At 37.3% G+C, this 26809-nt stretch overlaps 1 protein-coding gene across 4 annotated transcripts in view; it reads left to right on the top strand.

Annotated features, from left to right (window-relative positions):
• Window positions 1–26809, top strand: part of LOC310901464 (uncharacterized protein) — a 425578-nt gene that overhangs the window by 175820 nt on the left and 222949 nt on the right. The window contains exons 2-3 of one of the 4 annotated variants that reach the window (XM_083841083.1): window positions 19417–19507; window positions 20747–21310. The exons of 2 other annotated variants lie outside the window; for them this stretch is intronic. The gene's annotated coding sequence lies outside the window, so the exon portion shown is untranslated. Of the gene's footprint in view, window positions 1–2236; window positions 4373–19416; window positions 19508–20746; window positions 21311–26809 lie in introns of those variants that run through there. One more of the 4 variants, XR_014585829.1, reaches the window with a different exon arrangement.

The following is a 26809-nucleotide window of genomic DNA, read 5'->3' as shown; positions in this document are numbered from 1 at the left end:
CTATCGCCTGTTCCTCCTGCTTGAGCAGGGTCCACCACATACAGTGTGACATCACTTGCATAAATCTGTGGAAGCATGAGGGGATCCTGGTGCTGGAGACCGTGAGGGGCTTTGGCACAGGCCTGGTATGAATATGCTGAGCAATGCCAACACTGAATTCTTTTGAATATGGCCAGAACTTTGGATACAAGTCAGCCTGAAAGTGGAGGTGCCTTTGGTTTTTGGTGACTGGGAGACTGTGTGCATGTGGGCAACTGAGGATCTAAATTTTGAACTTAGAAGCCTACAATGGCAATTGGATCCTATATCCACCTGAATCCCATCCTTAACCCTCTGTGAGTTGGAACATAATTTCTGTGAGTAAAGCCCTGAGCACTAAATCCTTAGTAGCTGTAAATTTGCATAGTATCACTGAGTTATTGAAGCTCATATAATTTCCACTAGAAGAGGGTCTGGCCTCTGTCGTTAGTTGGACTTCTCTGTAGCCGAGTCAGGAGCAGGTATTAGAGGCACCCTATTACAGAGAAACCACATTCACCCCTGTTGTCTGCCTGGGAGGTCTTGTTCTTTCATGATTTCTGTTGCTGTAGCAATGTAGAATAGAGGTCATCGTCACTTAGAAAATAATTATTTCCTTTCAGAATAAAGCTACACAACAGAAATTCTGGCTGATGAGGCTCCTCTGTGGGCTAGGGCCTGTGTGTGCGGGAGGAGAGATTTACAAACGTATGCAGCTGGCCAAGAAGAATATCTGTACATGTCAAGGATCATTCTCTTCCCTTTTTATTTCTCCCCTCCTCACATTTATTTTCTCCTTCTCTTCCTTTCTTTCTTAGTTCAAGAACTGTTTCTTTTCAGCACTCAAGAGCCATTTAGGACTGGTGCTTGGTGAAATACAGAACTGTAGACATAGCAGGACAAGCAGGGCTTTTGAATAACTGATGGTTGAAAGGCACTATTTGGCAGCTCTGATTGTTCACAGAGTATTGCTCAACTGCTTTGCTCTATTTAATGACTTGTCATTGTATATATTTTATAACCCTTTGTAAGCCTTGAAAATTTGCTTAGGCTGATACCCAAAACTCCAAGTTAGTGCCACAATTTTAATTGAAGTATGAAAATATTCCAAACCCCTGCTTCCTCTCAATAGTGACTGTGGTAAATTCCCCACAATTAAGAAAACTCCCAAGTGGTCTTCTCAAAATGCTGCTGCCTTTTGTTTCAAATTATGGACCAGAAGTCTTATATGATTGCATACAGTAGATATACTCTAAGGGGAAGGACTCTGATGAAGTAACTTGTTTACTTCAGAGAAAATCTCACGGGTCTTTCCCATCATTTTGCTCTGTTTTGATAGTAATTTGCAATACGAACAGCAAGAGAATTCAAGTGTTGAGCAGGAGTTTAGAAATGGCCCTATTTTGAGACTGTTTAGACATAAGCAAGAAACTCAGGGAATTAGTTTATCTGCACTTTGAACACAAGGTAGTTTTGTTGTCTCTTATTCTGCAAGTGAGGCTACCTTTCTGAATTCAAAGTTGCGCTTTGTTTTTGCCATCACTATCTACCTTCTGTGGTAAACACAGCTGACAATAAACTTCAGTGGGAATTTAGTATGTCATGCCTGCATTTATGCATTTTTCCTCCAACTAGAAGTCAGTGATGAAAAGGTTCCCAGCTGCTTCGAAAATGGGAAGGTGAATTTAAGCACCTGTCTATGTAGAAAACTTGCTGGTGTTATTGTACTTCTGTGGCTTTTAGAAGTGGAATACAATATCCCAAATACAGCTCTCATAACAGAGGTGGCAGTGAGACCTACTGATTATACTGACATAACTACAGTGATATACTTATACCAGTATAGTAACACCAGTAAATTTTCTTGTTTAAGCAAGTTTGAAGTCAAACCCTTAACATTCTGAAATTTTAGTTCTGAGGTATGAATGATAATAGAACGATAACGGTTTATGGAGCTTTAGTTTGCAGAAATATTTAGTCCATCCATGGCGGGCCAGAACAGGATTATATCCTCAGAGTGTATTAGTGCTTTGTTTCTTCTAATTTTAAAAGTGTCAGGGGAATGGAAATTTCACCATTTCCATAGAGACATTATTTCACAGCCCATAGATCTTTCTGTCAGGAATATTCACCTTACAGTCTCTGAAGTTTTCCCTTATATGTAAGTTTGGTAACCTTTTAAATTCTCTTGGATAGCTTTATATGAGAGAGTGGAAGGGGGAGGAAATAAGGAGGGAGATGCCAAAACCAGTGAAGGCTAAGGAAAGCTCTAAATTTCCTCATTAAAGAAAAAAAATGTCATAGCACCAGAGACTGAATGTTGCTGTCATCAGCACCTTTAACAGTCTGAATGCTGTTCTCATTAAGTATAAACAAACAAACAAAAAATCATAATGCCAAATTGATTAGGAATTCTACAAAAACAAGTAAAAAATCTTCTGGAGATAAAAGTAAAATATCCCTCTGATTCACTTTAGAAAATTTCCTCATATAATCTAGTATATTAGTATATCTGCTTTAAACTTGAAGGAACTTGAGCTGGTTTATAGACAGTAAGACTTGCAGTGAAATGGGGAAGTGGGAGTTAACTTTACAAACATACTGGCTTTCTCCCAAGCAGTGAGTGCTGACAAGTATAACCATATTACTAAAATCACATCAGCAATGTGATATATTAAATAAAAACATGATCGTCTACAGCCAAAGTAGTTTGTATTTTGTCCATGAAAAAGAATTGTGTTACATCAATCTGTCCAAAAAATGGGGCACATCAGAAAACAATGTTAAGAAGGCTTTTAAAACACATCATTGAGATTACAGCACCTTTAAAAATAAACAGCACTGAATACCAACACAGGTAAAATGTCATTGTGAAACCCAGATCTGAAATTCAACGGCATGCTTTATAGCTTTCCAGTGTGTGATAAAATCTGTTCACCAGATGTACTATCTGTCTCCTGTGTAGCATACTTGAGCATCATCTAGGCCTGAGGCCCATTTATTTCATGTAATTGCCTTCCCTGTGCACACCTTAGGGCACCCTAATTCTCCATTTTATTTCAGGCACTGTACAGGGTACCATCTGGTAGTGTTAAGCTCATCTCATTTTATTGCACTATTGCAGGGGCCATATCCAGCCCTATAGTATTCTTTCAATGGAGAGTCTGGTTACTGCCAGCTATTTATTTTTGCCAGGAATAAAGTAGTTTTTAACTATACGCATGCAGAGTTCACATGTACATCAGTCTCAGCAGAAACACAGGTCACTGCTTTCCACTCCACATAGTTAAAAATAAATACATGAATGGTGACATACTGATATTCAGGCAGAGCAGCAGGACTGGGATGGCATGTTCTTCTGTTAACTTGTAGAGTAGGAGTTCTAAATTCTTCTTACTCCTCCAACTAATGATATCATTTTAGTATCTCATTTTTATTATTTCTATTAAATGAGCAAAAAATATTATATCATACCTAAAAAGACACCTTACAGAAATAGCTTAATATTTAAAAATAGCAATATACCTTTCAACTGTACTTTGTTACAAAGTTCATTTGCTGTTTGAAGCCCAAATTTACTACTGTGCCTCACATTCCTGCTGTTAACCTGTTGTTTATTCTTGTAAATTATTGCCATTAAAAAATGGAACTTGAGATTGCAGAAAACTTCATCCATTTTGTGGTTCTTCTTCATTGTCTGCCATTTTTAATCATCTCCCTCCTTTTGGGTCTTTGTCACATATTTTCATGGCTTGATTATTATTTTAAAAATCCCTTTAGTGCCAGCAATTTTGCGCTCATGGTTATTGCTACTTAGATGTGTAACTACCTGATTGTGCCTACTAACTAGGGAGTTAGGAGTTGAAATACCATTAATTGCTCCCACAGTTTTTATGTGCAAAAAATGGAGACCGGTTTTTCAAACTCTAAAATCTGCTGGCAATATGTTTGAAGCACATCAGGTTTAAAAGCACAACACTCTTGTCCACTCTTGAGCCAAATTCTACTTTGCTTTAAGCTCTGTTGACTTCAGAATAGCTGCATGTTGATAAGGCAGGTCAGAATTACCCACATTGCTGCAGCTTTACCACCATTGGAGAGAAAAAAAAAAAACACCTTTAATAAATAGTGGTGGAAACATTATGTGAAACACATTTGGCTCCAAGTCAGATGACTTAATATAAAATACACAAATAAATAAAATACACAAATTTCACTGTTTCTTAGATGTATGATCCGATCCATAAAAATACACTGCTTTCCATTCCAGCCCAATCTTATACTCCTTCTGAACGAACCCCAAAGTTCTTACATATACAAAGGGATTGCTGACTATACAAGGATAAAGAATCAGGTGAGTAGCCTTGATTAAAATAGATCCCATTCCTGATGTCAACAACAGCATGACTGAAAAAGAACTACTTTTCTCCCCCAGGCTTTCCAAAACTTTTTAAAATCACATTTTTATTGCATGCTCTTCCCCCAGTTCTTTCTCCCAAGGCAACTTCGGAATGAGATTAAAGTTATCTGGATGAAGGGTAGTACCTTCCCTCCTCCTTCCCCTCGGTAGCTCTGTCTCCTCTTTGGAGTGGTAGTTGTACAGAATACCATCCTTTGAATAAGTATTTGTAAGTGTTGTTTGGGAGCAATAGTTTTGTCTGGCAGTGTTTCCAGGCATAGCTCAGGTAGTGGAGTTTTGCCCAGTAATCGCAGCTAGAGGTGGCATCTGTGATATCTTATCCTGTCCTTTCTCACCCTGGGCAATAGCACAAGTTCCCTTCTACTGAAAGACAGAAATGTCCCACTTCTTTTGAATATCACTCCAGGCTCTCTGCAAGCTCTGGCTGATGCCACTTCTTTGGTGCTGCTCAGTTCATATGTGCCACTTCTCAGCTGTGAAGATCTGGATGAAACTTCAATGTGACTGAATGCTCATGGAGCTGGGGCAGTGTCTGTCTTAATCCATCCCCAAACAAGACAACTGATGAAAGAAATTCTGGGGGCCTTTAAAAACATAGCCATTGTTGATTTGGGTTAAATAAGTAAGTCTTCCTGCCATTTCCAGGCCTGGAAATTACTCTCTTTCCATAAACTGCTGTATATGACAAGAAGATGATAGTGGACCTTCTCAGAAAATGGCTTTGTAGAGCTCTGGAGTCCAGCAAAAACAAACTCGTCGTAAAACCAATTGCTGTTCAAATACAGTGATTTTTCCCTTTCTCCTGACTTTCTTATTCGTTGATTACTAAGAGCCACAGCATGGCATTAACAGATATGTCTGAAAATGCCACCTTCCCGGTAAATAAGCTATAATACAATGACACTTAAAGAGGTGGAATTGTGCTCCTTTCTGTGAATTCTGTATGTTTTGTGTGCACTGGCAATGGCAAATGTAGATAGATTCACCTGAATTAGCTGTCTGTGTTGATCTAAAGGGCAGGTGAATGAACAGAATAACTCTCTCTTGCATTCTTTGTTGTAGGGAGAGTTTATTTTACTGTTTTCATTCTCAGCTAAAATCAGGAGTAGTGGATTGTGACTTGACAAGCTGTGATTCTTAGCAGCCATACAAGGTGCATTTTTCTGTAGCACTATAAATCAGTGGAAGTGTCCAGCAAACAAGTAGGTTCATATTTATTTTCCTGAAGATTTTCACCTCTCTTTGCTTTCAAGCTATCTCCTTCTATAAAAATGTTAATGATAATCACAGTATGAAGACTCTTTTCTGCCCTTTACCTCATCAAACAGAACATCCCAATGATTCCATATACATCCATCTGCAATGAGCTAAATGTCTGAACAAAGCCACTTAGCCCTTAGAGGAGTCAGAGCTCAGAACTTCTCGTGGATCACTGAGTACAAAGATTTTCCACATACCAAGAAATGATGCTTGATGAAGGGAAGAGAACTTCAGAGCTGGCAAGGTGCAATAGACAGGTGTAGATACAGCAGGGTACCAGACAATATCTGTTGAAAGACTGGAGACTTAAACATAATTAAGACTGTTTATTTGGCATAGCAAAAAGAAAACTCATAGATTTTTATTGATAAAAATGCAAATGTGATCATTTGAGCTAAAAGGGGGAAAGTAACAGTACACACACATTCCTGTTAAATTTATTTTCCATTAGTAAAATGCTAATTATAACCATTAATCATTGGAATATGCAGCTCGAAAGCAAATTGTCTAAATAAATACCACAGTAGCCAATCAAAGTGTGAACTGAAGCTTTTTTATAAAGAAGAAAAGTAGAAATGGTTGTTTCCTCTTGCAGAATTGTAGCTGTGACATGCACACAGCCTTAGTTACAACACCTAAGAGTTATGACTTGTCAGTCAATCTTTTCCTGTGAGTGCCTGCAGTTAAATGGAAGTAACACTAAAACAGACTTACCCATCTCTGCAATCAAACTGGGAGAAAACTGTCTTGGGATTCATTGGACAGTAGAATGTGAAAGCATCACATACTTACAAAGGTTCCCTCTGAGCCCAAAGGATGTCTTCCTAGCACTCCTGACTTCTACTCTGAGCTCATTTCTGCTCCACTCCCTTTGCACGTTTTTGCATGCATAGGTCCCTTGAGTACTGTGCAGCCAGACCTGCCAGCATTTCCTGTTTATTTCAGTCTCTGGTTTGATATTGGAAGTAACATCTCAGCCTAGAGGTATATTAAATGAAGTGTGCATGCAAATTACTAGCAAACTATCTTTTCCATTTTACAAAAGATTCTTGTTCAATTGGTTCATTTTAGGACTAAATTCCATGGGATGGGCTAGGCCTCTTTCCCATCAGAAAAAAATCCCTAACAACCAATCCACATCTGAGATAGTGAAGATTAAAATTAAGCATTGTGTAGTAGATGAGAAGTAACTATTTTTCATAGGCTTTTTACGGCACATTTGGGATTATGATTTCATATTATGCAAATGCATTTTATGAAACCATAACACAGAAATGTGTACTATTGTTAATACACATTTGCAGCCTAGCATGGGAAGTCTCCAAAAGAGCCATTTTGGTGTTTTTGCTCATTGTGTATTATGAATAATAAACAAAACATGGTTAGACATATTCTGTATTACAGAACAATAATAATAAAAATTGCATCCTGTCATTAACAAGCATCAACTGCGTGTATCCTGGTAGCTCGGAAAGGCATCTCAGTATGAATACATGTTAAACAAAAAGAAAATGTCTAAATCGTAGTATGGACAGGGACTGCTTGGGACAGCTCTATTTGTTGTACTGGGATACGAGGAAGGATAATACAAATTCTTTTTGTTCTTCATTTCTTTCAGCTTCATGATAGCATTATCTTTGTTATTGGAGTAGTTGGCTGCATGCTAGGTCCTGTGTATCACCATCATATTTTACAAAGTACTCTACTAGGCCTCAAAATAACTGTTCTATAAATAATTCCAAAGGAGCTACTGGTGTTTGGACAGCCTAGCTGCTACTGCAGTGCCTTGTCTAGAATGCTAACTTATTGACAACACCACATGCAAAGGTTAGACTGACGAGGCCATTCAGACAGGGAATCACAAATATATGTCATTTCTTTTAAAATTAGTAATAAAAAGGGATGTGATTTAACAGATTTCTCATTTCAGCCTGGTCTTAGAACTCTAGGTACAAAAATAAAAATAAAAAATCATCACCATAGAATCATAGAATCATAAAATATACCGAGTTAGAAGGGACCCACAAAGATCATCAAGTCCAACTCCTGGCACCACACAAAGACTCCAGCAGGCCTTATAACAAACAATTCGTTGCACAATCCTGAACAGTAAAAGGGTGAATTCCTGTTGAAATGTAAAGCAAGAAAGGAAAAGCTTTATTGCTGTCATCAATGTTCCTGAAAAAATCTATATCAACACTGCCCTCTGACTTACAGGTGTGCTCCCATTGCCACTGATTTCATGCATCTCAGACCTGTGCAGAGTGTCCATTTTCCTATATGTTACATGCAAAGTCATACTAGCTGTTTTTTTCTGCTGCAATGTACAGAAATGCGTCTCCCTTTGTCAGCCACCAAGCTGTGCCATATTGCAAATAAAACCAGTAGTCTTCCACTATTATTAATGGTTTTTACTGATACCCCAGAATGATATCTGACCTTTTGTGTGCTTGCCAAATCTGAAATAAATATAAACAAAGGGGAAAATGGAGCTGCTCTCATGTTTCCCAGATGAGGTCTTTAATAAGGACACTTTTTCAGAGTGGATGAAATGTTCATGTTTTCCTCTTCTTGTTCAAATATATTCTGGTACTACATTAGGTTAAATCTGTTTGCTAGAGAGGTTTCCATTGTAGTCCATATAAACTGAAATATTCCAAAGGCTTTAAATGTATTTTGTAGGCTATGTTGACCACAGGTTCTGGATATTACTACTTGAGTATAGTTATGTGAGATTTAATTAGAACTGCCTTGCAACTCTTTATCATAACAATCTCTCTGCTTGTAAAGATGGAAAAAGATGAACTTAATAGCACTGTTCAGTAGAAAAAGCAAAGAGGAATAAACTCTGGAAAAATATTATTTTAATTCAAACGTATTTTGAAGATTCCTACAGGTATCAATTAAAAAAGAAAATTGCAATAAAGACATTATTTCTAAACTTGAGGAGAAATTACATGAAATTATGTGTTTTGTGTAATGAAAGTTACCTACTATAAAGTTGTTGGTTTTTTGTTTTGTTTTGTTTTGTTTTTTCTACTGAAAAAAGCATTTGTGAAGGTAATTTCACATTTGGAGATTTTGAAGTACTTTTCTGTCTATATAGTTCTTTAACAATGGTTAATTTTTATCTTTGCTCTACTCAACTGAAGGTTTATAAGACTTTTTGGCCTCATTGTTAAATACAGTTGCCCTACAATGACTAACATAATATTTATTCAGTTACCCTTTAAGTACTTTCCAGCTTACTTCCATTTTCTCCCTCTAATTTTGCTTCCATTAAAATCCTAATTTTTTTTAATCTTCTGTGCTATTTTAATTAGTCAATTTTCCCTTATTTGTACTAGTAAACACTCTTATAAGTTTGAGACTGTAAATCATTCATCCATTAAAAACTCTATTTCCTCATATTGCAAGTTCGATTCATTTAGAAAAGAAAAAACCTTGGCGTGGAACAGAATTATGCAATGTCATGGACACATTAACATTTGGATCAAAATTTTACATTGTGTCAGCCAGTAAACAGTATAAATGGTTCAGATTTGCAATAAATAATTGTCTATTAATACCTTGGCGTGGTGTAGCAAATTAAAGTCTCACTTCAGTAAGCACAGATGTAGGTAAGAGCTGGGGCCTAAAGAAAGCAACTGCCATGCAGCATTAGAATAGACAGAGAGCATCACGAAGCGTTACCGTATCTTTCCAGTGATGGGAATAATGTATACAGATTTAAACAGCAATAGAGAAACTTAGGGGGAGGTAGGTTGTAGGTGCATTTAAGTCTAATCAGGCAAGATTTAGAATCATTTGTTTTAGATGCTCTGGCAGACACTTTCCTTGTAGAAGATTAAGAGAAGCATTTAAAATGCAGCATTGTGTGCTGTTGCATACAGAGCAGAGCCTGTAATTCAGGAAGATGGGGACATCGGATATTTAGGGACCTCCTGGGTCATTAAGCTGGGTCCTTTGCTGTGGTAGTCAAACACCCCAGTAATCTCATCTGTAAACTTATTTTGTTAAACTGTCATATTTTGTAGCTTGCAAGTTGCTGCCAATCGTGTTGAGATTTTCACAAATTTAATTGCTGTCTGAAATTTTGTCAGGTTACTTCAGGAACTTCCTGCCCCACATTCAGCATACAGGAACTTCCTGCCCCACATACAGCAGATAGTCCTGAACATCTAATATCTGAAACTAAAAATTCAGTTTCTTAATGCAGATTATTTCTGTGAATGTTTTAACAAGTAGACATACCATTACTTCAGTACACAAATAGATGCATGAAAAGAGATTGATTTACAAATTGAAATATATATAAACAATTAGGTATTAACAATTATTTAGCAAGTTCCAGTTCATACTATTATATCTCAGTTGTCTGTAGTGGTGTCATCTATGAACCATAATTGGTGTTACTGCAGTTTTGAGCATGTTTTTTTCTTTTGCGTTACCAGCTCAGCCCATAATCCTGTAACACAATCTAGCTTGTCCATACACTAATGGGAAGGCATTAATCAAACATTGTTCTCCATTACATTAACTGTAGAGCAATATCTCCTTATTTTGTATTTCTTAATGGTTTCTTTGTCCAAGTCTGTGTAAAAATGCAGCCTCAGTGTGCTGGACTACAAGTCTTCTGTGGTCTATGCTTGATTGGCTGAGTAATCTCTCTCATTTTCTTTGGCACTTTGTGTTCTTGTCCTTGGTCTCCAGAGCACGAGTCAGTGGGTTTTTAGGCAGAGTACAAGGTCTGTATTTTGTAGGCAAAATGGCTTATTTAAAGTAGGGCTGAGGCTAGTCCTGCTAGTTGCACAAGACAAGGACTTGAAGATCCTCTGGTGTCTGGCTGTTTGCAGGCCAAAAAAATGTAATGTTTGCTCTGAGAGAACTCAAGAACAATCTGCTTTCTGCATTGCTTTGTGCAGTGGGACTAGTTAAAGAGATATAAATGTACCTAGGAGAGCCAAAGTCTGTGCACTTGGGAGCTCCCTGAGTAGACTTGAGTGTTTCTTCCTTAGCTGCTCCAACAGGGTTATGGCTCTGCTCCAAACCTCTGAGGCTATTAATAAAAAAATGAAAATCATCCATCTAATAAAATTCATGTAATTCCTTGAAACACTTAGACCTCTTCAGCTTACCAACGGTTTGCTCTGCTTGTGCAGCATACTGTGTTGACGCAAGGCCTTGCATAGTTACCGTGAAATAATACATGTTATTACCTGGTTAACCACACAGTAACTTCACTGGAAGCAATGGTAATTACAGCGTAAGTTGTGTTAACCCTCCTGTGCTATTGTTTGGTAACTGTGTAATTAGCTCAGGTCACCTGTGCAAATCAAAATTGTTTGATAATTTTTCTCTTCTCTCTTCTTGTACCAATTGTAAATGAGTCAGAACACTGACGGTATCTCAGCAGGGTGTGTAGAAACCGATCTGGCAGAGCAACACATCACTTTCTATAAGCAGCTCCTGGTTTTAATGTTACCAGAAGAAAACTAAATACAGGAAGAAGGTAAATTTGCCTGTATGAACAAATGTATCTCCATTTTTGCACCCTCATTGAAATCTAATTAATGTTACAGTGAATAGAATTCCTTCCCACCCAGTTGCTGTTTACGGACTTGGGAACTCCCACTAATTTTGAGCAAGAAAGCCATGAGTTTAGTTGCTACGGTACAGCTATAGTGAAAGATCTAGTGCAGGACTTCAAGGAGGCATGGCTGAGGGATGCTATAGCAATTGAAAGACAGACAGAAGCCAGTCAGTGCCATATTTTTTTTACTATGGACAGAGACTGCAAGTCACCAGAGGTGACAGTGTGACTTTTTTTTGCACAAGTGGTGAAGTTTACACATTCATAATGTAACAAAAATCAAAAATTGAAGGGATATGACTTTACATGACATAACTTTCTTTAATACTGCCTGAGCTGCATGTTAGAATGTAAAGAATTAATTACATGATACATAACCAGTTCCCATCAGTGCTACAACAATTTGTGCAGGACTATTTAGGATGCTTTCCCTATGACACTTTTTCTGTGTCCAATATATCACATAGCAAATCCAACATAAGAGAGGCACACATATCAATGTGAACAATAGCATCCTGGTGCTGAAATTTTCACAGTTAATTAAAAAAATCAAATATAAGCAGTCCACTTCTTACTAAACTAATTAAAAATATAAATACAATAAGCCCTGACTGAGCTTTTGACAGGTCATTAAAAACACAAAATTGAGTCAAGTACAAGGGCTATTTTCAATATGTAATACAGTGAAATAAAACAGTGAAGCTGTGAAGTTAAATTAACACTGTTTTTTTTCCATTGTTGCTCACCTGTTTTCTGTGGCTGAATTTACACAGTGCAGTTCTCCAAAAGTAAAGGCCTGGGTGGTTTACTCTGTAAAGCAGAAGAGGCGATTTCCAATTCCTTTTGGCTTTGTATCTCCTTCCTTTGCAGCATTACTACCTCTGTGTGTTCCATGCAGTGTCTTTTTAACCACAAGTTTTGAAGTAATTTTCAATCCTCTGGAATTATTTCAGCAGGAGACATACACATACTCCCAACACTCTAAGTGTGTTATTTAGAAATGATTCTGGTTAAAAGTAGAGCAGTCCTTTGTTGCGTTAGCTTAGTTTTTCCAAGCAGGAATAAGATCTAGCAAGCATTTTCCTTCTAGGAACTTTAATACTGTGTGATGCAGCTACACTAGGCAGTCCTACTAGCATCCACTTTGTTTCCCATGGGAGTCCCAGTCCTGAAGATATCCATGCTGTATATAGATTAATTCATATCTGAGCTCTTTCCTAGGAAAGAGCAAATAAGCTCTTTCCTTGATTAATTCAACTTCTTAGGTTAGTTTGTTGTTTTGCTGTAAAATGTGATTCTTGGCACCTTTTGATGCTACATTTGTAATGTGATAAATTCTCCAATACAACCAAAAAAGAAAAAAACAAAGTGTGGGTGTAGCCACTGTGATTATTTTTTCTGTTGGCCTTGAGTTATCAATAACATAGTGAATGCCCTGAATATCTTTGATTTGCATTTGGAGCTTTAGATACAGATCCATAACTTAGCTGTGGTCTAGTACAGGAGAGGCCTGAGAAAACATGGCAAACAAATATTAATGCTGGATCCTCCTCATTCTCTATTCTTTTCTGCTGCCTCTACATCAGATGGGTCTCCTTTTTATCCCTAGCATTAAGTTTTTATCACTTTACTAAAATACTATAAATCAATAAAATAGGGCAGAAAATTGTCTTCTTACATCATTGCACCAACATGCCGCTTGTATGGTCTGGAATGACAATGAGACATCCATCTTTTGTGGACAAAAATGCCAGTTCCCAGTACAATGACATTATATATGGCTAAAAAAATCCAAACCAAACATTAGCCTGTGCTGAAATAAGAAATGCCTCCTTCACCTTTTTAATGTTCTGAAGATCAAGAGAAAACTCTAATGATCTAAACATAAAACATTATTAATAAATTAATACTTATATTCCCTCCTAAAACTCTTTTCCTAGTCATTCTTCTTCCAGATAATATTTGCTTGAATCTCATGCCAAGCTCTATAAAGACCTTTTTTATTTTTTATTTATTTTTATTTTTTTATAATTTTTAAATATACTCACTAGGGGGAATGCTCATAAAATTCAGCCTCAGCCACAATCTGGACTATGGGCTGCCAAGCTCCACATAAATAAATCATCAAGTCATTCTGGCATCTTCTGGGCCAGAAGGAATATCTTCGGGGTAGATTTAAAGAGACATTGTCTTGTAAACTGTGTCCTTTGCACAGAAAAATAAGCAGTAGCTTAAAGGCTACCTTGAATCTCAGATACTTGAATTCTTGCAGGTAACTGCTTCAACAAATCACAGTGAAAGACCTTTCAATTCCAAAATCACAGCTACTTTAGTTAGTCTTCCCTGCTGCTGTCCTAGCAGAAATGAAATTGAATACCTGAGACCTCAGAGTAGTGTGAGTGGGTGATATTGGAGATGCCAATTTTGTGCTAAAATGTGTGCAGAACACACAGCAAGTAGCCATTTGAGATTTTCTCTTAGTGATCTGAATGCTGAAACAGGGATAAAGCAGCCAAACATTTCTTGGCTTTGCACTTCCTAAAGCCAACCTAAACACTGAGAGATGAGACTGCTCCAACTGCAGTACAACATGCTGGGGCTGGCCTGACCAGATGTTGGCCTCTCAGCTGCTGCACCTCATCCCTCTCTCCCTTACACCACACGGAAGAAAAACCTGGGGGTAAGTTGAAAGACCTCTTCAAGCATCCCAGGGATGACAAAAGTGCAGAAACACTTGGGTGTACCCTGGGGTCCAGGCTTAGAGCTGTGTCTTGTTTGTGGGATCTCCCTGCTGGCCAGGCATGATCTCTGTATCTAGCTGTGAAATAGAGCTTTGTTAACCTACCCCTTGTGGGGGATAGCTAAAACAAGGACATGTAAATCAGATAATAATCTAGAGAAAACGAGTCTTAGCTGGTTTGTCAAGAGGGGACCTTGAGCCACAGTCCTTTCTGCCATTCACAGTTCACTGAAATCAATGGAGTTGTGCCTGCAATTACACCACAGGGAATTTTGATCATTTTATTTGGACTGTGGGAAGTTACTGAACAGTAACAACAACACAGAGGAAAATTGCCTCATTTCAGGTTTGGTTAAAATCCCCAGCTTTGACCAGGTTCACTGAAAGGCTCTAAGCCAACAGAGGTGCCTGAGGCCATTGAAGAAGGTTTGAGTGGGCAGCAGGGAGAGGTCAGGCAAAAATGAGCTGAGTTTTTCTGGCTGTTCCTTCATTCATAAGAAAGGAGGAGTCTGAATTTCCTGAGATCATTTGGAGGGTGAAGTGAACATTTGCAGGTGCACTGTAGATGTGCACATGACGGGACCAGAAACGGAGTGACAAATCCAGAATAGCATCCATGTGTAGATCATCAGGAATAGAATGAGTTGTGGCTGGACCACTAACCACCTGAAGGAAATTCCCTGTGCAATAAAAATCGGTGCAGTCTATGTTGCCTCTCTTCCTAGATTTCTGACATGCGGAGGAGTATTAGCTGCAAAATTTGAAACTTAGAAATGATCAAATCTTAGGAGCTGTGATTTGGCCCATTCTAAATAATAATGACCTCCTGGAAGGTGAAAATCAGATAAGTAATGAAATTTTCTTAGTCTTCTCACAAAAAGTATTCTGCTAAACCTGTGCTTACCACCGATGGTAACAATTAGAGGTATTTTAGGTGATCTTCATATGATCCTATTTTCAAAGACTTAATGTTGCTGAAAATGCAACCATGCAAAGAAGTATCAGATACTCTTTCTGGGTTATGATGAAGTTAAATCTTTGTTGTTTTTTAGCAGTGGCATGCTGTTGCCACCATATTCATTGTATATATTTCTGAATCGAAAAGCTGCACTGAGAAATACATACCAGGCAGTTACAGGTTAAGGATCATTTACATAAATTAGCAAATTTGCAAATGAATTCATCTAGTGAAAAGTAAGACACGGGACACTGCATTTTAATAATTGACATTCCACATGAAATGCAATGTTCTTGAGGAGGAAATTGAGCTCCAGGTTGCTATTAGAACCAGCGGAGCAGCAAGAGCTGGAAAGAAATGCCATCTCATATTATGCAAGTTACTGCTACTGAATAACAACTATCTTCCATTCTGATAGACTTTCTTTTAATAAAACTAGTACTAGGATTTTTACAGAGGGAGGGAATCAAGAAAAATCCAGTCATCAACAATACTGGTCAGGAACCAAAAATCCAAGAAATCTTTGTGTCCTGACATTCAGCTAGTAATTCATTATGCTCGGAAGTAATCTTTCTTTTTCTATTTTCCTTGACAGACAAATTTCCTTACTTTTCAGATACACCAAGTAGTTACAGGATTACCTCATAGTATGCAACACTGACAGAAAATTATAAATTATCTAATTTTTTTGTTCCCTGTCACAACATAGGTTAAATTGCAAAATAAAGATAAGTGATCCACTTAGCTGCTTCCTGCTGTCCTGATCAGTTTAAGAACACATTATGTTACAAATATTGTTCTTGATACAAAAGTAATGACTTTCATAAGGTGCTAGTCAGTCATTCAAAGTCACAATACTTTCATTGTATGCCATAAATACAAATTATACTCTCACAGAGAGCTGGAAGCAAATCTGTCCCTAGTAGTGTTTCTTGGTATAATTTAAAAATTAACTTAAAGTGAGCCAAATCATCCTCTCAATGATATACTTTTTCCAAGATCACATACAGTAAGTGTGTCACATCAGTGAAAGCCAGTAAATTTTCTACTCTTGTAATATTCATAAATACTGATGAGAGAGTTTTTGTCATTAATCTGACTGCAAATCTGATATCATGCATAGGGAGTACTGTATTAAACTTCCTTAACTGAAAAGATACAGCAACAAATTATTGCTAGCTGCATAGAATGGTTGACATGTTGTCCTAACTTCCTTTTTACTTCTGTTTTTATACAATTTATTGCAGCAAGATGGACAAGCTGAGCAAGTTCTATTTCTCTTTGATTCTCTCCCTTATTTCAGGAATTCTTGAACAGGTTGAGAAGTCCCTTTGAATGAACCAGCTACATTAATATTATTTATTTTATTGAATGATTCAGATGTTTGAAATACAGAAAATAAGATTCTCAGCTGTAATGAGCTCAGGCTCAATAAATGAGTAGGCTGACTTTCTTTCTCTTCAACATTTTGACATGCACTCCAGTCCATATATACAGGTAGAGCAAGTACATTTATAGCATGCAATGATGCCCTGATACACTAAACTCACTGACCTCACTAGCACAGGAGCAAATTCCTGTGACTCTCATGCTAATAAGGTGCAGCTCCTTAGCCCTTTGGTATGAGGTCTTGTAGAGAAGTATTCTCCTGTACTGATTAACAGACTGAATGAAGAAAGCTTCCATTTTTAACTTCATTCTTAATGACACAAAAATAACTGTCACAAAAATAGAATGATCCTGAGGTAGTTTTATTTTACAATTAAGGAGAAAGAAAGCAGTTCTTAGGCTTTTTTTCCAATGCATAGTATTCTTTCCCCACCAAAGCATCACTGTAACCTAGGTCAGACAATCCCCTGTGCTGCACCTATGCAGAGAGGTAGTCAATAGGCTTTGTGGAGGTCCACAGCTTCACCTAATAAGACTTTACCTTTAAGAGTGCAGTAACACTGTGAATGCCTTTTCACCAGGGTGTCACTGATGGATCTGAGCAGCTTTTCATGTATGTGTGCTGCAAACTCTTTATATTTTTACATTCTAATAACAGCGAACAGCATAAATTATCTCTAATTCTTGGTTCTGCGAGGAAGCAGCCATCTGGTCTAATACCACTGTGACAGTGATATAGGACTGAACACTCTGTGCTTGGTCTGCTGCACAGAAAAGGACAATAGGACATATTTTAAAATGTCAGGATACATCAGAACCATATTCAGGAAAGTTTGCATTTATGAAAATTGATAGTATTAGAGATATATCATGATGCAGATCTAATCGTGGCTGCTGGTATGGTGAATTAAATTAAGAGCTGATTTGAATTTTTCTAATTAAAGATGTGTTATTCCTTCTCTCCTCATATTTTCTTTTCTTTTTTTTTTTTTTGGTAAAAGAAGCTTATTGAACAATATTCAGGAAAGCTTTGTGATTCAACGGGTTAGAGCTTTAGCAAAAATAACTGCTGTCAGTGGTAGTTTGTCTCAGCACAATATTCAATGTGCATTTGTTTGTATTCCAAAATCAGTGCTGATGTTGCATAATTATTGTTTGATCTAGAGAGACTTGGGAATAAGCATCCCCAGGTACTGCAGGGTGGGGTTGCAGCAGACACAGCAACCCAGCGCAGCCTGCACAAGGCAGTCTGTGTCTTATCTCTGGCCCTCTCAGACCTCTCTCATCTGCCTGTTGTCAATGCCTGAAATACACTCACTAAAAAAAAAGGAAGGACAAAAAGAAAAATAAATTTGTCTTATGTGGGAGTAAGCATGCTTTTAAAGTAGGCAAACATTAGTTAGATCAACTCGTGATTTGCCCCAACACATTAACTAAAGCTTTGCTGTCATACTTATATAAGTAGCTTGTTTATGTAATTTCTCGTTTAAAGGTGTTTGCTTGTTTTTCAATAAATCCAAATACTTTTCAAGACTTCAAGAGACTGGAAGCGTAGAACATCTTTTCTGAGGTGTCCCATAGAATGTATTTCCATTGCTAGCCTTAATGGCTTTAAGAAACTTTCTGTATTATTTTAAAAATAAATTTGAAATAGTTCTTTTCACAGCGTGAATAGTAGTTAACCTCTAGAGGTCAAAGAGTTAAATACTGTAATGGGATTTTTAAAGGGACTTCTTAATTTTATGACCAATAATATCATTTGTAATTTTATGTACTAGGAGGGGCCATCAAATTCATACTCCAGGGTGTTAGCTGATCAGAGGGATAAGGAACACTCCTCTCATCCCTTTTTGCCATGTAGGACATTGTGTAATTAGCCAGTTGTTTTCTTTGAAGTACCTAACCTAGGCCACTGGTGAAGGCAGAATACTGAGCTTGAAGGATAATTGATCCAATCTGGCACAGTAATTCTATGTTCACTTGACTCTTAAAATATATATTCTTCAGATCAAAGATGGAGCATTTTTGAGTTTTTCATTTTCCTTTCTGTTTATAAGAGTGCCAAAACTATACATTACATGAGTCCTTTCAGAAGGTGGTCCTTCTGGAACTCATGTCAGCATATTTGCTAATTAGAATTGTCCAGTGCTGCGACTATCTTTAAGGATCTATAATACAGAGAAATACTGCTTGCATTACTCTTAAGGATGCTGGTTTTGCTATTTCAGGTTGTCAATTGTTTAGTCATACTTGCACTGTTCAATCCCTCTTGCCTGCTCACCTTCTTACTACCATAACATCCCATAAGTGCTGGATGATTTCAGGGATTTTCTGAAAGAGATTGGTATAATCACCTTTACTATAATATTATTTGTGAAGGGGAAGGGAATATAAATAACAGCAAAGGCTAGTGACCTTAGCCCAGCTCCTGCCTTTGCAGGGACAATCTCCTGTGATACTTCTGCTTCACAACATCAGAGATGGTTGTATATATACCATAAGCAAAGAAAGAACACCTTCAGAGCTAAGCATGGAAAAGTCTGGAGAACAATCTGGCATCATTTTGCATGCCATTTTTCTGAGTGAAAATGCAGGTTCTGGCTGGCCCTGGCTAGAATCTTGCATTAGTGTGAAGGGCAAGGGGCGCTTGTGTGTGCGAGGAAAGGAAATGGCCAGCATCTTCATGAGTAGTTAGACGTTTTCCAGAGATGAATGGGAAATTAATTGATTTATTTTTGCTTAAAGCTTTTGTCCCTTAGAGCTTGACGGAAGAAGTTTATAATCTTTATAAAGTTTCTGCAGAGAGTTTGTTTTCCCCATTAACTTGCAGATAGATTGTGTGAAAGGCAAAGATTCTAAAGATGAATTATTTGTGGATTTTATACTGTTACATTCCCAACTGGTCATAATTTTCTAAATGCACACATACACTAAAAAAGCTTATGAACTCAGTTTTGTTTTGTTTTGTTTTGTTTTTCTGTTCCTTAAAAGTGTCGAGAAACCCACTGGTTTTCACTCTTGTTTCTTTGCTTTTTCAGAACTGAAGTAAAATCTAAGCAAGTCTCTTGGGATCTGTGAAAACCTAAACTCAAGCCTCTTGCCATTTCTGGTAGATAAAGGGGAAGCAATGTTAGTTTCTGAGACCCCTATCAAATGCTTGCAATATATATAGTTAAAAAATGTGTGTATACATATATATATATATGTATATCCTGGAAGCTGGAATTAGACAGAAATTGGATAATCGCTTGTGCTCAACATTTCGCCATGTATATTTGATACCTCCATCAGTGTCCTGTACATATAAGTTGAAACAGAGTTTTGGAAAATCTCTGAGTTTTGAGCTTCTTTTCTCTTCCCATGTATTACACAGCGTGGGCACCCAAAGTTCACAAGCATGTTTTGTGGCAGAGCTTTTCCAGGTTATCACTACTACAGATGGGACAAAGCCATAGTCCTTTTCTGGTTCTGCCTCTACCAGTTTCTGACCATACTGAGCCAATTCAAAACATTGAACTAGCAGAAAAATAACTTGGCAAGAAAAACTCTATAATTTTTATTCAGTTTGTCAGCTGAAATGAGCAGGGTGTACAGCAGTCTCTTTTGCTGACAATATGTTTCATCATTTTGGCTGTGGTGCTTAGCAAGCACCCAAGATGCCTGGAAATGAAGTAAAGCAATTGCAGTTAAATGGCATTACTTTGAGATTTTGTGCTTTGGTCTCATCAGGTTTCTCAAGACAGAGAAGGTCATAGCTGGTCAGACAAGAAATCCCTCACTTCTCTTTCTTCTTTTCCCTTTAAAAGCCACAGCTAAAGCTAATATGTACCTGCACCCTGCACTGATCTTCCATTTAGTCAGAGAGACAAAGAATGTGCAATAGCAAGCCTTTCATTTGGTTGAGAAATCAAAACAGGGTCTTGACTTTAAATAGAATCAAACTATGTCTGGTCCAAGACCCTCAAACATCTGTTAATCAGACTCAGGAAATGTTAATGAAATGAGAGTTTATAACAGAGGTACTGCTAACAGGTTGCTGTGTAACCAAGAAGGATCTGTATTATTTGTCGTCATCTCTGAACTCTCCTGCATCTGGATAGAAGCTGCATGTGCTCATTAGCACAAGTTTGTGGACAGCAATGAACTAAAAACTGGCAGTCTTTTCTCTGCCTGGACAGTGTAAAATAGTTGGTGTGTGCTGTATCATTTTTAGAATTTCTAGAGGTTGCTTTACCATGGCCCGTATTTTTTTGTTAAACCATTTTGAATAGATTTATGCAATCTGTATATGATAGAAGGAATTTGAACTTTCTCTAACATCACAATAGTAGTTGGACTATTCACTCTCTTGTATTATTTCTGTCTTAGAAACATCTCAGAACAAGAAAGAAAAAAGGAGAGGGAAGGAAGGAAGGAAGGAAGGAAGGAAGGAAGGAAGGAAGGAAGGAAGGAAGGAAGGAAGGAAGGAAGGAAGGAAGGAAGGAAGGAAGGAAGGAAGGAAGGAAGGAAGGAGGGAAGGAAGGAAGGAAGGAAGGAAGGAAGGAAGGAAGGAAGGAAGGAAAAAGAAGGAAAAAAAGGAAAAAAAGGAAAAGAAAAAAAAAGGAAAAGAAAAAAAGGAAAAGAAAAAAAAGAAAAGAAAAAAGAGAAAAAGAGGAAGAAAGGAAGAAAGGAAGAAAGGAAGGAAGGAAGGAAGGAAGGAAGGAAGGAAGGAAGGAAGGAAGGAAGGACGGAAGGAAGGATGGAAGGAAGGAAGGAAGAAAAAGACAATTCTATTATACTTTCTGAAAGGACTCATTAGACTACAAGAGGAAGTGTGCAGAGGATAATTGCATAAGAACAAGCCAAATACTGCAATATTACTGTAGGTCAGAAGAAGAAGGCTATGAAATGTGGGCACCTACACACATCACGGCTACTAAGGAGAAAGGAAAGGTAGGTAACCTTTTACTGCTACAATACTTTATTTCACTTTAAAACATTCAAAATAGTATTTTTTCTGCATTAGAAATAGAAATGACACATTTTTCCATGATACCCTGCTGTCCTGCTAGCAAATGTTTTCCGGTCAATCAATCAGTCGCTCAAGCAGTCAAAATCTTTAACCACATAAAAATCTATTGAGAACAAGTTTTATTTACAATGGTGACCTGGCCAAGAAAGCTCACAAACAGCAATATGTAACATCACTTACAGACATACAATCACTATTGTATATTACTAGAAAGTGCCCAAACATATCACCAGGCATAAATCAATTATATAAAATACCACAAACATCAAATAAACCAATAAAAGAGGGAAGGTCATAACACCACCAGACATGTCATGAATAACAGCTACAAACATCAGCCAGTGATTCATCCAGAGTATGAATAAATATATATATATATGTATATATATATATGCAAGCAATTCCTGTTAGATCCTTTTGTGTTCTGTTAAAAATGTGTTGCTGTCTTTTGATGTCTATTTTACGACATTACTTCTATTTATATTTCACTAAGGGCACTGATTATTTTTTAAAGTCTATGTTAATTAAAATTGGGGGTGTTACTTTTTATTTAAATGTGCATTTCAGCATGTATGTTTTGCTTTACAAATCATTGCATATATTTCTGTGCTTGCTTATAAATGGTAATACTTTTCATTTAATATTATAGTTCACTATATTATTATAGCTTTATCTACTACAAGAAACTGGACCTAGAACACTATAGGGAACATAGCTTGGTATAATTGTCATTGTCATTCCCCCACCCCTGCCCCAGATTATGAATATACATAATTCAAAAACCACTAAGATTTGAACCCTCTCTGTTTGAAATAATATTACAGACATGTTGTAAGCTTCAAGTCTTCATCACCTCTTAGAATCTGCACCAGTATTTGTATATTAGCAATAAGGAGTGCATATAAAACCATCATTAAATGTGGTCTTTAGAGAGCTGAGAGCTTATACATAGAACAACATATCTGTAACTGTTAAATACGAGAATTGCAATCAACCCATTTTTAAATGCTGGACTATGGTTTTCTCAGTATGTCTGCATTCATCTGTGTCTTATTCCCAGAGGTCCATGTTAAATGCTACCAGTCTAGAGGGTCCTATTCCTCCTTGCTCTCAACTGGAATATACATTTACATTTTTGCAAGGGCCACAAGAGTTTAACCTTCACAAATTCTGTTTTATTTGATAGTTTGACTCATGCTTTTCACAGGAATAAATTACTGCATTCAGAACAGATGTCCCATGCATATCTCATCTATTTGAATGGAATTTTATGAAATAAATTATATAGAATGTGCAAACTTCCACCAATTGCTTATTCAATATGAAGATAATGTAAGTAAGCATTACTTTCAATCTGTCAGTCAAACTTGGCAGAAAATTAGGTAGTATCTCTCATCAGATCTTATTCTTAAAGGAGATGTCTCTGAGCAACCCACAGTTTACAAGGTGGTGATATTGCCCACCATTTACACTCCAATAGTCTTCAGCTACTATCAGCAAGACAAGCCTGTCTGCTAAATTGGCAACAAAAGTGTTTCATTGCTGAAAATGAGATTTGCTTTTAAACCCCCTTTATGGCTAAATTGAATGTATTTGAATGGAAAAAAATGTATGAAAACATTTGGTTTATTTATATACATTCTCTTCCAGATATGGAGCTTATTCTGAAATTCAGAATAAATAGATCATCCAGACTCTTAATCTAGATCCCCTGCTTTTAAACTGATGATATTGGCTGAAAATCAGACTGCCATCATTTCAGATTAGTCATTTTTGCTTCATTGATAACATATGCACTTAGAAGCAAGTTCTGCACATTTAAAAAAATTCCAACCCTTCTATGCATGCATTTTTCAGATATAGACCCAGCTAGTATATGCTAACACTAAGCAATTTGTTTTGCAGTATGTCACATAATTCTCTTTTTTTTACACCCAATATCTATGATTAAGAAATGTAATACATACTAAGAAAGTCTTAGATAATTTACACGATGCATTAAAGTGTTTTGCATGAGAATATAGTATGATACAGACAGCAGAAGAATTATGTCTTTCATTAAAAGGTTTGCAACTCAGTGTGCTATGATATAACTATAGCAGTTTTTCTGTCTCGGTGAAGGTTTTTTATTTTAAACACTGCCTTGAAAACCAAGGGATGCATATGCAATAGCACTACTTTAGCTATATGTTTTAACTTAATATCACCTCTTAGTAATTACACACTGTCAGTTTACCTGCTGTCCCAGGGTTATGGGTGAACAGCTATGCTGTCACTGTTCTTCATCTCTCTGAATCTTGATGTAAGCAGTAAAATAAGATGGCATTTTTTCATTATTTAACGTTTTAAAAAAATCCTAGTTCAAAGCCTATTTGAAGCAGTTCATCAAGAATGATATACATTAAGGTCAGGATTAAAAGAAAACCAATTACATGAAAGAAATATGATTTTTGCCATGGATCCTTTATGTGCAAATTAGCATGTGTACTTGCTGCCTAATTTAGAAAGCACCAAAGGACAACTTACAGGGATGCAGAGTGGCTTTTGGAGGAGTTCAGAATTGGTGTTTCCTGAAGAATTTAAGCAGGAAAGAGGAATGGTTCACTTGGCAAGAAAGCTTGTGCTTGGGGTAAAACCTAGTCATCATTCAGCAGGGCTTACACTATCTGAAAAAACATTTTAGCCGGGGACCAGTTTTAACTAGCAACTTGGAAGCTTCTCTGGGTTGGAGTAATCTCCAAGTGTGGCAGTGTACACAGAGGTTGTCCTGCACCCTATTCATACCTTCACTGTATTGCTGACAGAATAAAAGTGAGAGCTCTAATCTGATGCAGCATTTTGATGCTGTCTGGCTGTAAGAATGGCTTACAAGGCAGGAAAGGCTCAGCTTTTTGATTTTCGGGATCTGTTTCAGAGAAATTGGGGTCTATTCCAGGAGCATCGCAAAATATGCCCAAAGCCTTACAGGTGTCTTCCCTCTCTCCCATCCACTGAAGTTGAGATCGACTTGCTGTAACATTTTCTACCTGTTTTCATTCTTCTACATTGTCTTCTCATCACTTGTCTCTTTCATTTTGTATTCACCAGTTCTTCATGTTTTCACACTAAGTATTTGCTTGGAATATGTAGCTATGAAGCTGTTCTTTCTTTCCACTTCAAAAATCCTCTTCTATATTTTCAGGAAAAACAATGGAGTGTACTTCTTTATAACATCCAGACACCATAACTGGCATTTTATGGAGTCTTTATCTCATCATGTAGATCAGAATGATAGGTAGTTATACTAGTATATTATCATACTATATATTTGAGCTTCTGGTGAAGGTAAGAACAATAATATCTATCTAACATTGGTGGCTATAAACTAAAATGCAGGAGATTGAGTTGTGTATCTGAAAATCCCTATATAATAATATTAGATAGTATAAGAGCTAATACCATTTCAGCTAACTTGTAAAAATGCTGCAGTATCTTGTGCTGAAACAGAATTCCTCTGTTTTGCTGTTTTTGACTCATATAACACATAGACTTAATAAATCCAAGGCGTTTAAAGGATATTTCCATAAATTATTCAGTTAGTATGTGGACTTTGGTGAAATTTGTCAAGCTGTATTTAAAAACAAATTGAAGAAGCAGTAAATCTTTTGTTTGTCCAGAGCTTACTTCTACTTGTGTGCAGAAGGATAATGTTATACTGTGAGTGCAAAGCTGCCAACACTGAAAATCTGTATGTCCTCCCAAATGCTTGTTTATGAAGACAAGAAAGCAGCATGGCTTGTTCTGCAGTGACACTTCACTATAAAGAGGTTGTTGTATTTCTTCTGCCTCCTTCTCCCCACAGACTCTGGCAGGTTGGAGTCACAACCCAGAGGCCTTGGGCAGCAGTATATTCCCAGAGCGTAGGAGAAACCCTCACGGGACATAGAGCTATAACTACCCCATGCAACACCATGCTCTCAGATTAATGAGAGTAGTATGCAAATTCTTGACTACTGTACTGGTTTTGAAGGGTGTGGACATCTGGATGTCTTTTAATCTGATGGAGTGCTCAATTCACCAATGATACCATGCACAAAGATGCCAACGGTATAGGGCTATTTTAGTCTCCTTCCTGCTAACTGAGCTGAATTCCAGACCCCTGTAGTGAGGTCCCCATCGTCACTAGGCTTGCTGTCTAGTTAATAATTGGCTGCATGAATTACAAACCATCATCCAAAGGCTCTAGGAATCTGAAATAGTGAAAGTGACAGTGATTCACCTTTTGAAAATGTGGTAAATTAAGCCACAAATGAGAACTGTTATTAAGCTATGACTGGAAACTGCTAGTAAGGCATTTGGCATGTCCTGGGGGCACGGGAACTCAGAACGGGTTGTTGCTACTTTTCAAGGGGTGGCCCTGTGGAAATGTATTTATTTCATACCCAATTAGCTCAGATAAAAAATAAGTCTTCGGTCTATCCAATTGTCCTTCAGCTCAGGTATTTGGAGCCAGTGAGCCTTCACCTGATATAATTCTTCCGAGCCTTCTCCAGACCAGAGCTATGGCAGAACCGGACTATCTCTGAAATTGCTGTTGAAAAATGAAGAACTAAAATTAAGCTCAACCAAATGAAAACTCTCCATAGATTTTCTGGGTTCATCTCTGACATCCTTTGTCTTAGTGATGCCACATATCTTGCTCTGCAACAAATTTGTATGTGGTCTGTAACGCTGTGTTCCCCTTTTTCTAAAGTTCCAAATCCTGTGTGCTGTGACTTTCAGCACTGAAGATTGCTCACAGCAGAAGTCATTAGAAGTTGAATTTTCAATGTACTATGTCCTACATGTTACTAATTACTCATCCTCACTCTTGCCAAAATTTGCCATCTCGGATAAGCACCCAAATTTATTGGAAACTTCTCATTTTAATATCAATCTACCTTAAGTCAACAGCTGTGAAATAGAGGTAATAGCGCCTATTTAACTCAAAGAGATAGGAGACGGGTGCTTCACACAAAGTACTGTATTGATAAGGACCAAGGCATTCACCTGACAAAATGAACTCTGTCTTCAGAACATGCTTCAAATACAGCATAGGAAATAATTCCTGGGACCGTACACCTTTGGTTAGGGGCATACATGCAACAGGTTTGAGTTATTTTTGTGCAGACATCCATTATTCTAGCATTTCTTAACTTTAGTGTTCTTGGCTCTGTAACCTTATTATTTGGGTCATCGGTGAAATGTTGAATCAGACTTGAAGGTCAAGTGAAGAGACAATTTGTCTATGGTTTCCAGCTTAATACATTAGTTAAATCGCATGTGTTCAAGGATATTCTCATTTAAAAATAATCTAACCCAAAGTTATTCAGGTTTTTAGTATTGTCATTCAGCTGGTGCAGAGATGTCATTGTCACTGTGTGGCAAGTGCTCTGTAACAG

Source organism: Anser anser, assembly GCF_964211835.1.
Source record: "Anser anser genome assembly, chromosome: 6".
Taxonomy (NCBI): Eukaryota; Metazoa; Chordata; class Aves; order Anseriformes; family Anatidae; genus Anser; species Anser anser.
The sequence above is the reverse complement of the archived record's forward strand: the minus strand, read 5'-3'. Positions and strand labels throughout refer to the sequence as shown.